Here is a 10,482-nt window from a genome sequence, read left to right as displayed (position 1 = left end):
TTTTGAATAAATTTGTCAGCAGCTCATTCTGTTAAAAAATTGTGAGAAAATGGTATCATGAACTCAGAATTGTGAATCATATCGAATCATGAGTTGAGTGTATCGTTACATCCCTAGTAAATATGTTAGGGCATCTAATAAACTAAAGCTTATTACCTGGGTAGTGAGTATAAAACAGATGTTAACCTTAGTATGTACTAGTGGTTGAACGACTTTAGATTTTTTAAAGTCGACTTTTATGTGATTGAAGTCCAGTCGACGTCGACTAGTCGCTGGTGACGTCATCATTAAAACGATGCAAAAGTTTTGCAACATGCCACAATTTGTAATTTATTGACAGGAACAAAATATACAAATGCTGTTAGACAGCTCATAACACATTGCAAAAACAATGCAACAGCACTGGCTAATTTTAGTGCCAACAAATGCACAGTCAACACAATAAACACTGCACTTACTAAAAATATAAAAACGACAAATAGTTTATGCAAAAGTAATGCATACCGTCGTCAGAACAGAACACTAATTCATATGAAGTGATTTCATAACTCTCGAACGAGAAAGGCTATAAGCCTACTCACTGTCAGAGTCCTGCTCAGTCACATAATTTACTTTTTTATCCTGGTTTGCGTGCAAGAAAATGAGGGCGTTGACATGGGCTGGATGCAGGCTCGCACGCTGTCGCATAATTGTATTCCCAGCGAGTGAAAAGATTCTCTCGCTTGGGGTGCTGGTAGCTGGAACAGCTAAGTAGCTTTTGCTAATATGCCGCTGCTTTTCTGAAATGACCCACTAGGTTCCTGATCGGTGCACGTGTGACGTGTCGTGTAAGGCTGCCATGTTTTTCACGTCAAAATCACATGATCCACGCAGCGCGACTAGTCGACTTCAATCAAAAAGCGTCATGACAGAGTATTAAGGTCGACCAGTCGACTAGTCGACTAGTCGGTGCAACCCCTAGTATGTACAAATGAATAGTAGCATAATGAAAACTAACTGGAATTTCTTCTGTTCTCCAGAAAGTCTCAGATGGCTAGATGAACTCCGCTTCATTTCCCAAACCCCTCCTCAGGGGTACATCAGCAATTTCTTAAATCTCTTAAATTATACCATCATGTCATTTAATTAATTTAAATAATTTGATGAAGTATTGATTAGCCAGTTATGGCATGCTAGTGGTCAAGTCAACTAACACAGCCAGATGGGTATTGCAAATAGTGTGACTTGAGGTGTTGGACAGACAAAAATCACAGTTTTACCCAAACATAAAGAAAACTTAAACATATTTTTCTTCAGCAGCCTGAGACTTTTAAGTATCTGCCCCTCACCATAGAGCGGCAGCAACCTCAGTGGTCTTACATTTAACGGCAACTGTAAAAGACTAGCAGTTCAATATACCTGTCAGTTTACCGCAGTAACTCACATTACCCATCTGTTTCAACCAGTACATTACATCTACTTTAAAAAGTCCACCGACCAAGCCTTCTCAAGTCAGAAACAATCAAATAGTGGTGACATTTTACTCATGCTTTCTTGGGACTTTGCACACAGGTAAAAGCTTTCAGAACAGCGCACTATTATGTCAGACAAATGTATTTCCACTCACATGGTCATAGTACATTCAGTTTTGTCAAGCAGTGATGTTTTATTCATCCACAGGCTTTTTAAAACTAACCATGTGTCCTTTGAGCATTCGGATAAGCTCCTCCACCAAAAAAATTAAGGAAATGAATGTCGCCGTCGTTGCTGCTGCCTCTCCTGTTGCTGCTGTTGTTTTTTTATAATGCAAAGAGAGCAGACAAGGGCTTTTATGACTGACCTTTGACTCCTTCGCCGGTGATTTTTGGAGAGTCTGTAATGTTTACTTGCCAGCCAACCACCAGTGTCAGATCTAAAAAGCAAGATTACTTTCAGCTAGACTTTACCAACCCAGCTTCTGCATGAGGCAGAGGGTCTCATCAGCCACCCACTCTCACAGAATGCCAGCGGGGCTGATCTTTTTGCCCTTCCATTATTTAGCGAAAATTATTTTCCCTCCTCAAGCGATCCTCGAAGTATTACAGGAATGTGGCTCAGTGGGAAGGGGGCTTAAACACAAAGCTGGGTGTGAGTGGGCATCTTCTACAGACCACCAGGCCGCAAACACCTCCAATAGCTCTTACAATCCTCACCCCCCTATAATATCCCTCATTTATAAAGTGCTTCTGTTGACGTTGCTGCCATCGGTTTTGCTCTACCTTCCTAAAACACCCCCACCTCACATCACCCTGGGTGGTCTCCCAAGTGAACCATCTCACGCCAGCAGCAAACAGCACTCGCTTCCAGCTCGTGGAGTAACTGTAGGTTATTTGGCATGCAGTACTAGGCCATCCATAATTAAAACCATGAGCTCACACGCCTTGCTGGCTTTTAAGTAACGCTCGTTGCACATCAGCTGGGAACCAAGAAAAATGGGATTTCCCAGGTTAAACTTCTGGGTGTGATGACCTTTTAGATGCTGTTGCGGGCCTGGTTTTCATGTATGAAACCCGGAGGATAAATTCCCACCTTGCAATAGAACTTGCTGGCAGACCTGGCACCAAACTTGACACAGATGTCTCTGCTGAAAAACTGACCAGCATGCTAGCACTAAAACAACATACGCAGGTATTGTTAGCATGACTAGAATTAATTACGCTGGTGGTGCTGGTAACCGGGACCAGCATATCTTTTGTTTTTGTGCTGGTGTGCTGGTCATTTTTTTCAACAGGGTTAACTGTGTAAAACTCCCAGGTGAAAAAAGGAAACCTGCAATTTCATTCATCAATAACTATTCATGGGGTGTTGAGCTAGTGCATGGTAGATAAGTGTTACATACCTGACTGGTAAAGCAAAAAAGCACTGATGTCCAGCTGTATGCTCCTGACAGTGCTGATTACATCTGCTCTTTTGTACATACCTAGCAGGAATGCCTGTACTGGGCAAACTGGCAGCGGGACTCATACCAAGATAGTACTTCTGATTGCCTGCCAGCGCTCACATTTATTCCAGAGACAATCCTCTTACCCGCCTGGCTGTGTGCCTGGCTAAGACACAATCCCAGGGAAGCAGAGGGGAAGGAAAACAGCAGCACAGAGCAGACATTCAGGAGCATCTTGTAAGCCACCTTGGGACAGCAGTACTTAATACACTGGACAATTAGCAGGTATCATGCATGCTTATGCAACCACAGGAAGATGCATATCATTCTGTGCTCCCTATATGGGGAGCTAATGCTGGCTTTTATTGCATTATTTTACTGCGATATGCTACTGAAAAAAACGTCAGCACCGTCTAGAAAAAGATGAGTGTATTTGTTCGAAAAGGGTCAAATGTTAAATATTCATGCACTCTTTTGTACCTGATGTCTTTAACTCCACAACGAGCACCAAGGGAGAGAGGGCGCCGTGCCGTAGGCGAATCTGCTCCCTCCGCCGGGCAGCAGTCAGCTGCCAGAGGAGCCAAATCACAAACGTCCGCATCCTCTGGTTGGTACTTCCCTCAGGAGTACGGCCGCTGGTGAAGAATGTACACCTGCCCGGCACATCGTGTGAGAAAAGGAGGACTTCTGGCTCGCAACCAAAGAGAGACTAGAGCAAGCAGAATGAAAACCAGAGATAACAGCCACATGACCAACCATCACACGGCAAATCAATGGATACAATACACATACAATTAGACCTACTAGTACTCAAAGAATCTTTATGATATAACTCAAATAACAACAAGTAGACACTTGAATACCAAGACATACACATCTCCTGAACCTATTATCAACCAAGGCATTTAGTAGCTACCTTTTGTATAAATGAACAATGAAGCAATTAAGAGTTTACTGTAATTCAATGCAGTCTGATGTCCATAATGGTCCAGAATGGTTTGGGCACCACTTTCTGTTGGTCCCACCACCTCGTTTTAAACACAACACTTCTGCTTGAAGGTAGCCCCTGAAAGATTCTACCAAATGGAACCCCCCCAAATCCAAAATCACCATTATCCGTGCTCACACACGCCCTGGTGCCTGGGCTCCACCTCCAACCACAAGGGCGCCCTCCCCCCCCAATGCCCAGTAGAGGAAGTTGAGGACCAGCACAAACACCCCCTGATGTAGTGCTCCCTGCGTGGGCTGCATGGTTTACTTGGCAGTGCGACATGCTCATGGAATAGGGCTGTTTTTTTTATTCCACCCATCAGGAGCCCAGCTGACAGTAGGGGTCGCTGTAGAGAGATTAGAGGGAGGGCAGGCCAGTTATCTAATCCAAGGAGAATTAGAACGAGCAATTTCTGGGGTCAAGATTAAGCAGCACAGTGGGGATCGAACCCCCTGCTATTGAAAATGCTCTGCTTTAAACGGACAATGTTGCACTTCTGCAGACTTGGCACAATAAGCTGATCACTCACTCGCTCACTCTTCTCTTTCTGTCACACTTCTGCCACTTATATGTCTCCTATTTTCTAATCCTTTGCAATACAATATTTGCATTATGTTCACATTGTACTGTATATGCATATTTATCGTCTTATTGATGTAGTGACGTATAATTGTGCCCTGCTTTTCGCACATCAATTGGTACTTGTGTTCTGTGTTTAATTTGTGTTTACCAGGGGCTGGAAGGATATGCAGAGTAAGATTTTCATTGTAGAGTGTAACTGACTGTTTACTGGGCATATGACAATAAACCCTTGAACTGAATTGAACAAAATAACCACTGGAGATTGAGGGTTTGGCATGAAGGATTTACAATAAACTTGCAATGTTTGCATTGACTATGATATGTGCTGCAGCCAGAGACCATATGAAAAGCTGAATTTAAATCTAATTTTGGTTTGGGAATCTGTGCAGAAGTACAGAAAATAGAAATAAATTAAGCCAAATTAAGGAAATCAAATTAATTTAACACAGATCCCTCCAGCTTCAGACAGGAGGGACATCTAGTTTGCTCATGCATTAGTTGTTGCATAATCCACATCCCCAGTTGTGAGCTTTTAGGGCACATTGATAAAGATATTTGGTTAAACTATTAAACGACAGTGTATCAAATCAAAAACGATTAAACTACATTATACAAACATGTTCTACAACACAATCGATTCAAGATACACCAATCAAGTGTTTGTCTGGTCCAGTTCATACAGACCACCGGGTCACCGAGCCAGTCTGCTCCCAGCACTGAATGCTGGCAGGTGTAAGACAATGCGTGTAGCAGATGTAGTGATACCCATAGACCAGTCTTCCTTAAGTGGCAGATCTCTCTCAGGAAGACAGGGAGTCTGCAAAAGGCACCGACGCATGATGCAGCAAATGAGAAGCTGGGGCAGATGTGTGAGGCTGTAAATAAGGAACCAATCACATGGTACCAGGATGGCCTGAGTAGGGCAGGAAGTCAGGCTCTCCTTATGAGCGAACGGTGAGATGCACATTTGATTAGAGAGTGTTTTTTGTGTATGTACTGATGGATTAGTCAGGTTTTTGTTCCTTAATAGATGCCAGAGGTGGTAAATCCTATCAGAGCAATGCAGGAGGAATCGAGAGCTTGTGCCTGCTATGTGCTTAGTGGTGATTAGCAGCAGACGAGAGGACTCTGCCGGGCGTCACTCCCCGGTAGGGACACCAGCAGCGAGAAGCAGCTCTTCAGCAACGACTGACGTGCGCTTCCTGCCGGGGCGGGTTTCTCCCGGGGGAGACCCTGACATTTAGAGGAGGCGGCTTGATTACAGCGCCATCGTCCTCCACACTGTCACCACCAAGGCCGCTCGGGTCCCCTTATGGCGCTTTTCCACTGCATAGTACGGCACAGCACGGTTCAGTACAGCTCACCTTGGTTTGGCTCAGTTTGCATTTCGACTGCAGTTTAGTGCCGCTTTAGAGTGGGCGGGATTATTCACGTGTCGTTATAGTTGCGCCGCCTCTATTGCCGTGACATCATCGTAAATGCGCCACAAACAAACACACAACAATGGAGCATATCGACGGAATGGTGTTCTTCATTTTCGGCATGTGGATGTTTTTAACAGCAAGACCATTTTTAGTTAAAACAAAATGGTGCGTCCGAACCTTCGCTGGCTGTGCTAAAAATCTAGCGGGTCTGTTGTGTCTCGTGTCGCAAGTTCAGTGACGCAGTAATGACGATTTTCTCCGGCCAATCAGTGACCAGTAGAGTTTACACGTCACGTTTTGGTAACGGTTCGGCGCGCTTGGAACCTCGGCTGAGGTGGTACTAAAAAAAGGACCAGGTACCAGGTACTGTTCCCAGTGGAAAACCCCCCAAAAGTGAGCTGAACTGAACCGTGTCGTGCCGTACTATGCAGTGGAAAAGCGCCATTAGTGTCCGCTAGGGCAGTGGTTCTCAATGTAGGGGTCGCGACCCTCTGGGGGGTCGTGAGACATTGGGGGGGGGGGGGGGTCGTGAGATGATTTCCAAGAAATCAAATAGTTTTTTTTTAACTATTAGAAATAACATTTTATCAACATTTTAACATTTTATATTAACATTTTATCCATAACTAACAAAAGATAAAAACTGGTAGTTAATAGTTACATTTAAAAAAAACATGCAAATTAAAAAGCCATCAGCCTTTCAAATTTCTTTCCGTTTGATCGCGACCCCTGAGGTGATTACGACAGATTAACGACACATCAATAACGTCAGTTGCAGCAGAATTTACAGCACCATGTTAAACATTCCGACATGTGCACGTAACGTGTAGGTAATTTTCATCGCTTTATGCTTAGGATATTATTTTTGTTGAAATGAAACGTTGGTTACCAATGACAACGCAGATAGGCCAGCGGAGGAAAGTGGAGAAGCACTACTTGTGCGAAAAGACTTTTTCGGCACTCACGTACATCAAAAATAAATACAGGTCGCGACTGTATGTGGAGGATGATCCGAGTCACAGTCTCCAAAATTAACCCAAGAATGGACTTGCTGTGCTCCAAGCATTGTGCCCACCCATCTCATTAGTTGAGGTGTTTTGTTGAAATTAAACGAATGAGTAAATAACAATTTAAAAAAAAAGTTATATGTTTGTTAGAGCGTTGTGTTCTTTTGTGTTGTCATGCTCTTGTTTGGATAGGCCTATTGGTGCATGTGCACCGTTGCGCACAACATTTGTATATTTTAACCACTTCCGGAGATAGTGGGGTTCACGAGTCACTGGCACGGTTATTTTGGGGGTCGTGAGCTGAAAGGTTTGGGAACCCCTGCGCAAGGACACAGGTCATCAGTACGGCTCCTGGACATGCTGCTTCAGGGACCCCGGACGAAGTGCTCGGCCTCCATGATGGATGAAGGACGGGGAGCTCAATGGTGATACCAGGATCCAAGGTGCTCAAGCGATCGGGTCAAATTCCGCGAAGGAACACGAGAATGAAGATAGCCTCTGCTACCAACATTAGCACAAGTTTAACATGTTAATAAATGTTATGAATATTTTATCTGAATATCTTTCATGCAGTCTTTATTGGTCCATTTAAAAATTTTTGGCAAGAATTTCTTTTTTTTTTCCCAAAGACATATTTAATGAGCATAATATCTATTCAATATCCATCAAAAGAAGCCATTCCCTCAATGTCACATAATAAATGTACTGTTGATAGTTAAAACACGTAAATCCCTCACAGGAACGATTCTTGTTAAAAGTAATTACAAGCAGAGGAACGAAATTGTTTTTATGGCTCAAATGGTTTTCCCTTTGAGCAGCGTTCAGATAGAGGAGAATTAAAAAGCAGAAAAGTAATCGAAAAATGCGTAAAAAGAAGCAAGAGACACAACTGAGTAAGTCAATGAAATGGCAGCTCAGTGTCGCTGCTCACAGGGCACAGAATGCTAAACACTCAGCAGAGAGATTTTGATTGAATGTTGGGATCTCAGTATTGGCACTTCATCTAACTGACATTAAAATGCACTCTTCCTGTCACGCGGGGTGCAGTCAGCATTCGACTGCTCGTGTCACATAACTGATAACCCTGGCATCTAGGAACACTTTATTTTCGTGTAATGAAAGATAGAAAGATACTATTATGAAGCGTAACCTATTCTAAAAAATAGTCTACTCTCATATAACGAAAATGTTAAGCTGACATCTAGCTTATTGTCAGTGCGAAGTGATACACCATCATTTATAAATCTAAATATACAGTAATGTTTTGCTAAAATCCTTGATTAAAAACAACAAGAATATGTATTTGTATTCTCTGCATGTAAACCTGGTCATTTTGTTCAGTGAAATAATTGGACATTGGTGTGTTGGATGTGCAAGATAAGATTCAGAGACCTGCAACTGAAGGAATGAAGGAGCGAATGCATGAGAGTAAGTAAAAACATCCAGTTTTACAATAGTGAGTTAAAAGCCAGCAATCGAATTTCAGCACCTGACCCTGCCTGCTGTTTGAAATTTCCAACACGGTAAATATTTTTCAAATTCACTCGAGGGCCCTCATTCAAATTTGATGTTTTGTTTCTCATGACGCAAGCATGACTGTTGATTTTTATATTGAAACCCCTGGCGATATGTAGCACAGAATCACACACATGCACGGCTGACATTCTTATTCAGGGTGTGACTAGAAGCAGTGCAATAATATTCAAAAACACTGGCAGCCGTCCCCTGAGGAAGCGGTACTTTAGGAGCCTGCTGTTTATCTTAACAGGCCACTGGCCCTCACAGTATGGACCAGCAGTCGCTGATTGCAGTAGGGTTAGGGACATTTGGCATGGGTGCAAAAGCTTGATTGTGTGGGCGCAAATGTTGTTAGTTCTTGAATTGAAGTGAATTGAGTTGCACTGAATTGAATTTGGGCAGGAGTGGAGCCCTCTGTCCCGCATGTTTATTGGCTTAGACACTCATGTCATGGAATAACGTTCTTTCCCTATTTAGCATTGTGACAGGAATATTCTTGGGGTCCAGATCATTGTAATACATATAGACAGACCTCGCTGGTCTGTATTATTGAATTTTATTTACTTTACTTCTCTAGACCAGCATATGGCCCACAAATCACAATATAAAATGTTTATTTTTCACTTTAAATATGAATTTCTTTTTATTATTATTTCTATTATTCACCTATAATTTTTTACTGGTATTCCATCCAGGGTGTAAACCTGCCATGTTGTTCATCCCGTCTGGGAGAGGCTGCCTGCAACCCTAAACAGAATAGACCAGAGTTTCCCGATCTGGTCCTTGGGGACCCCAAGACAGTCCATGTTTTTACTCCCTCCCAGCTACCGGGGAGGCAACAAAAATGTGGGCTGTTTGGCAGGGAGCTGGGAGGGAGCAAAAACATGGTTTGTGGGTCCCCGAGGACCGGATTGGGAAACACTGGAATAGACAGTTTGTGGATGGATGTATGTATGATTTTTAAAATTATATGGTTACCTTTTTACGTTAGAAAGATGTGCCAGCCTGATATCTGTCTGTTGTCAATGTGTTCTTAGCACGGCAGAGAAGCTGCGTGACATTAACGTCAGCAGGAGCTGAGAGAACGAGAAGAAGAAGTTAGCTTCAGATGCGACCTCCCTGATGGGGAGCGGAATCTGCATTCAGCATAACAGCAAGAGCGATGGCATGGGGAAACGGCTGCGCTGGTGGGTTTATTTAGCCGGGCGGCGCACACGAGGCTGCCGGGAGAGAAATCGGCGGCAGGCAGGCACAGGTGCTGCTAAATGGGCTTTTAAGCTGCTGTTGCATCATGCGGTGGCACATGTCACACAGGGACTCATAAAGGTTTTTCATGTGGCTGCAGGCTGCTTCATCGGGCACCGTAGCCTAGCAGAGCCAGAGATTAGCTCAGGGATCAGGCAGAGGTAACGGGCAGCATCCTGCTAGGGCTCCTCTCCGAGAGGCCGGGGTACGCCATCACTGTGGCCTTCCAGCAAGGCTGTCAATCAATATGTCTCTCTTTGCGGGCCATGCTGCGCTTTCCCAGGGTTCAACATCCCTCATGCCAACGTGGGCTGGGTGGGAGTGAAAGAAAAAGACCATGAAGCAGCTTTCCGGGGGACCGTGAATCTCACTCCACTTTAAATGAAAGGCCAATCCGATGCTACAACAGTCTGGGAACAAACATGGTCATGCAACAGACATGAGACGGCTCTGCCCTTCCCTTTATAAGGACCTGGACGCTGCTTTGGGCCAAATGTGCCTCAGTCTTTGAAAGTCAGCACCGCTGACTCAGCACTAAAGAAAATTCTAGTAAATTATGTAGGCCAGCAAGTCGCTATATAATGAGGAGAACCATTAAATCAACATCTGAATAATGTACCACATAGTACAATACTGCATAATATATTAGCTACAGTCCACAGAACGACACATCCTCATGTGTAGGAATCCTATTGTTAGCTTATATGTTTTCTCACTCTGTTCTTTCTGCTCCTTATACACAGAGCAGAATAATAAGCTAAATTATCATTTGTGCACTGTTCTTTCTGCATTTGTCCCTGTCTTAAATACCCCAGG

This window comes from Paramormyrops kingsleyae, chromosome 22, assembly GCF_048594095.1.
Source record: "Paramormyrops kingsleyae isolate MSU_618 chromosome 22, PKINGS_0.4, whole genome shotgun sequence".
Taxonomy (NCBI): domain Eukaryota; kingdom Metazoa; phylum Chordata; class Actinopteri; order Osteoglossiformes; family Mormyridae; genus Paramormyrops; species Paramormyrops kingsleyae.
The sequence above is the reverse complement of the archived record's forward strand: the minus strand, read 5'-3'. Positions refer to the sequence as shown.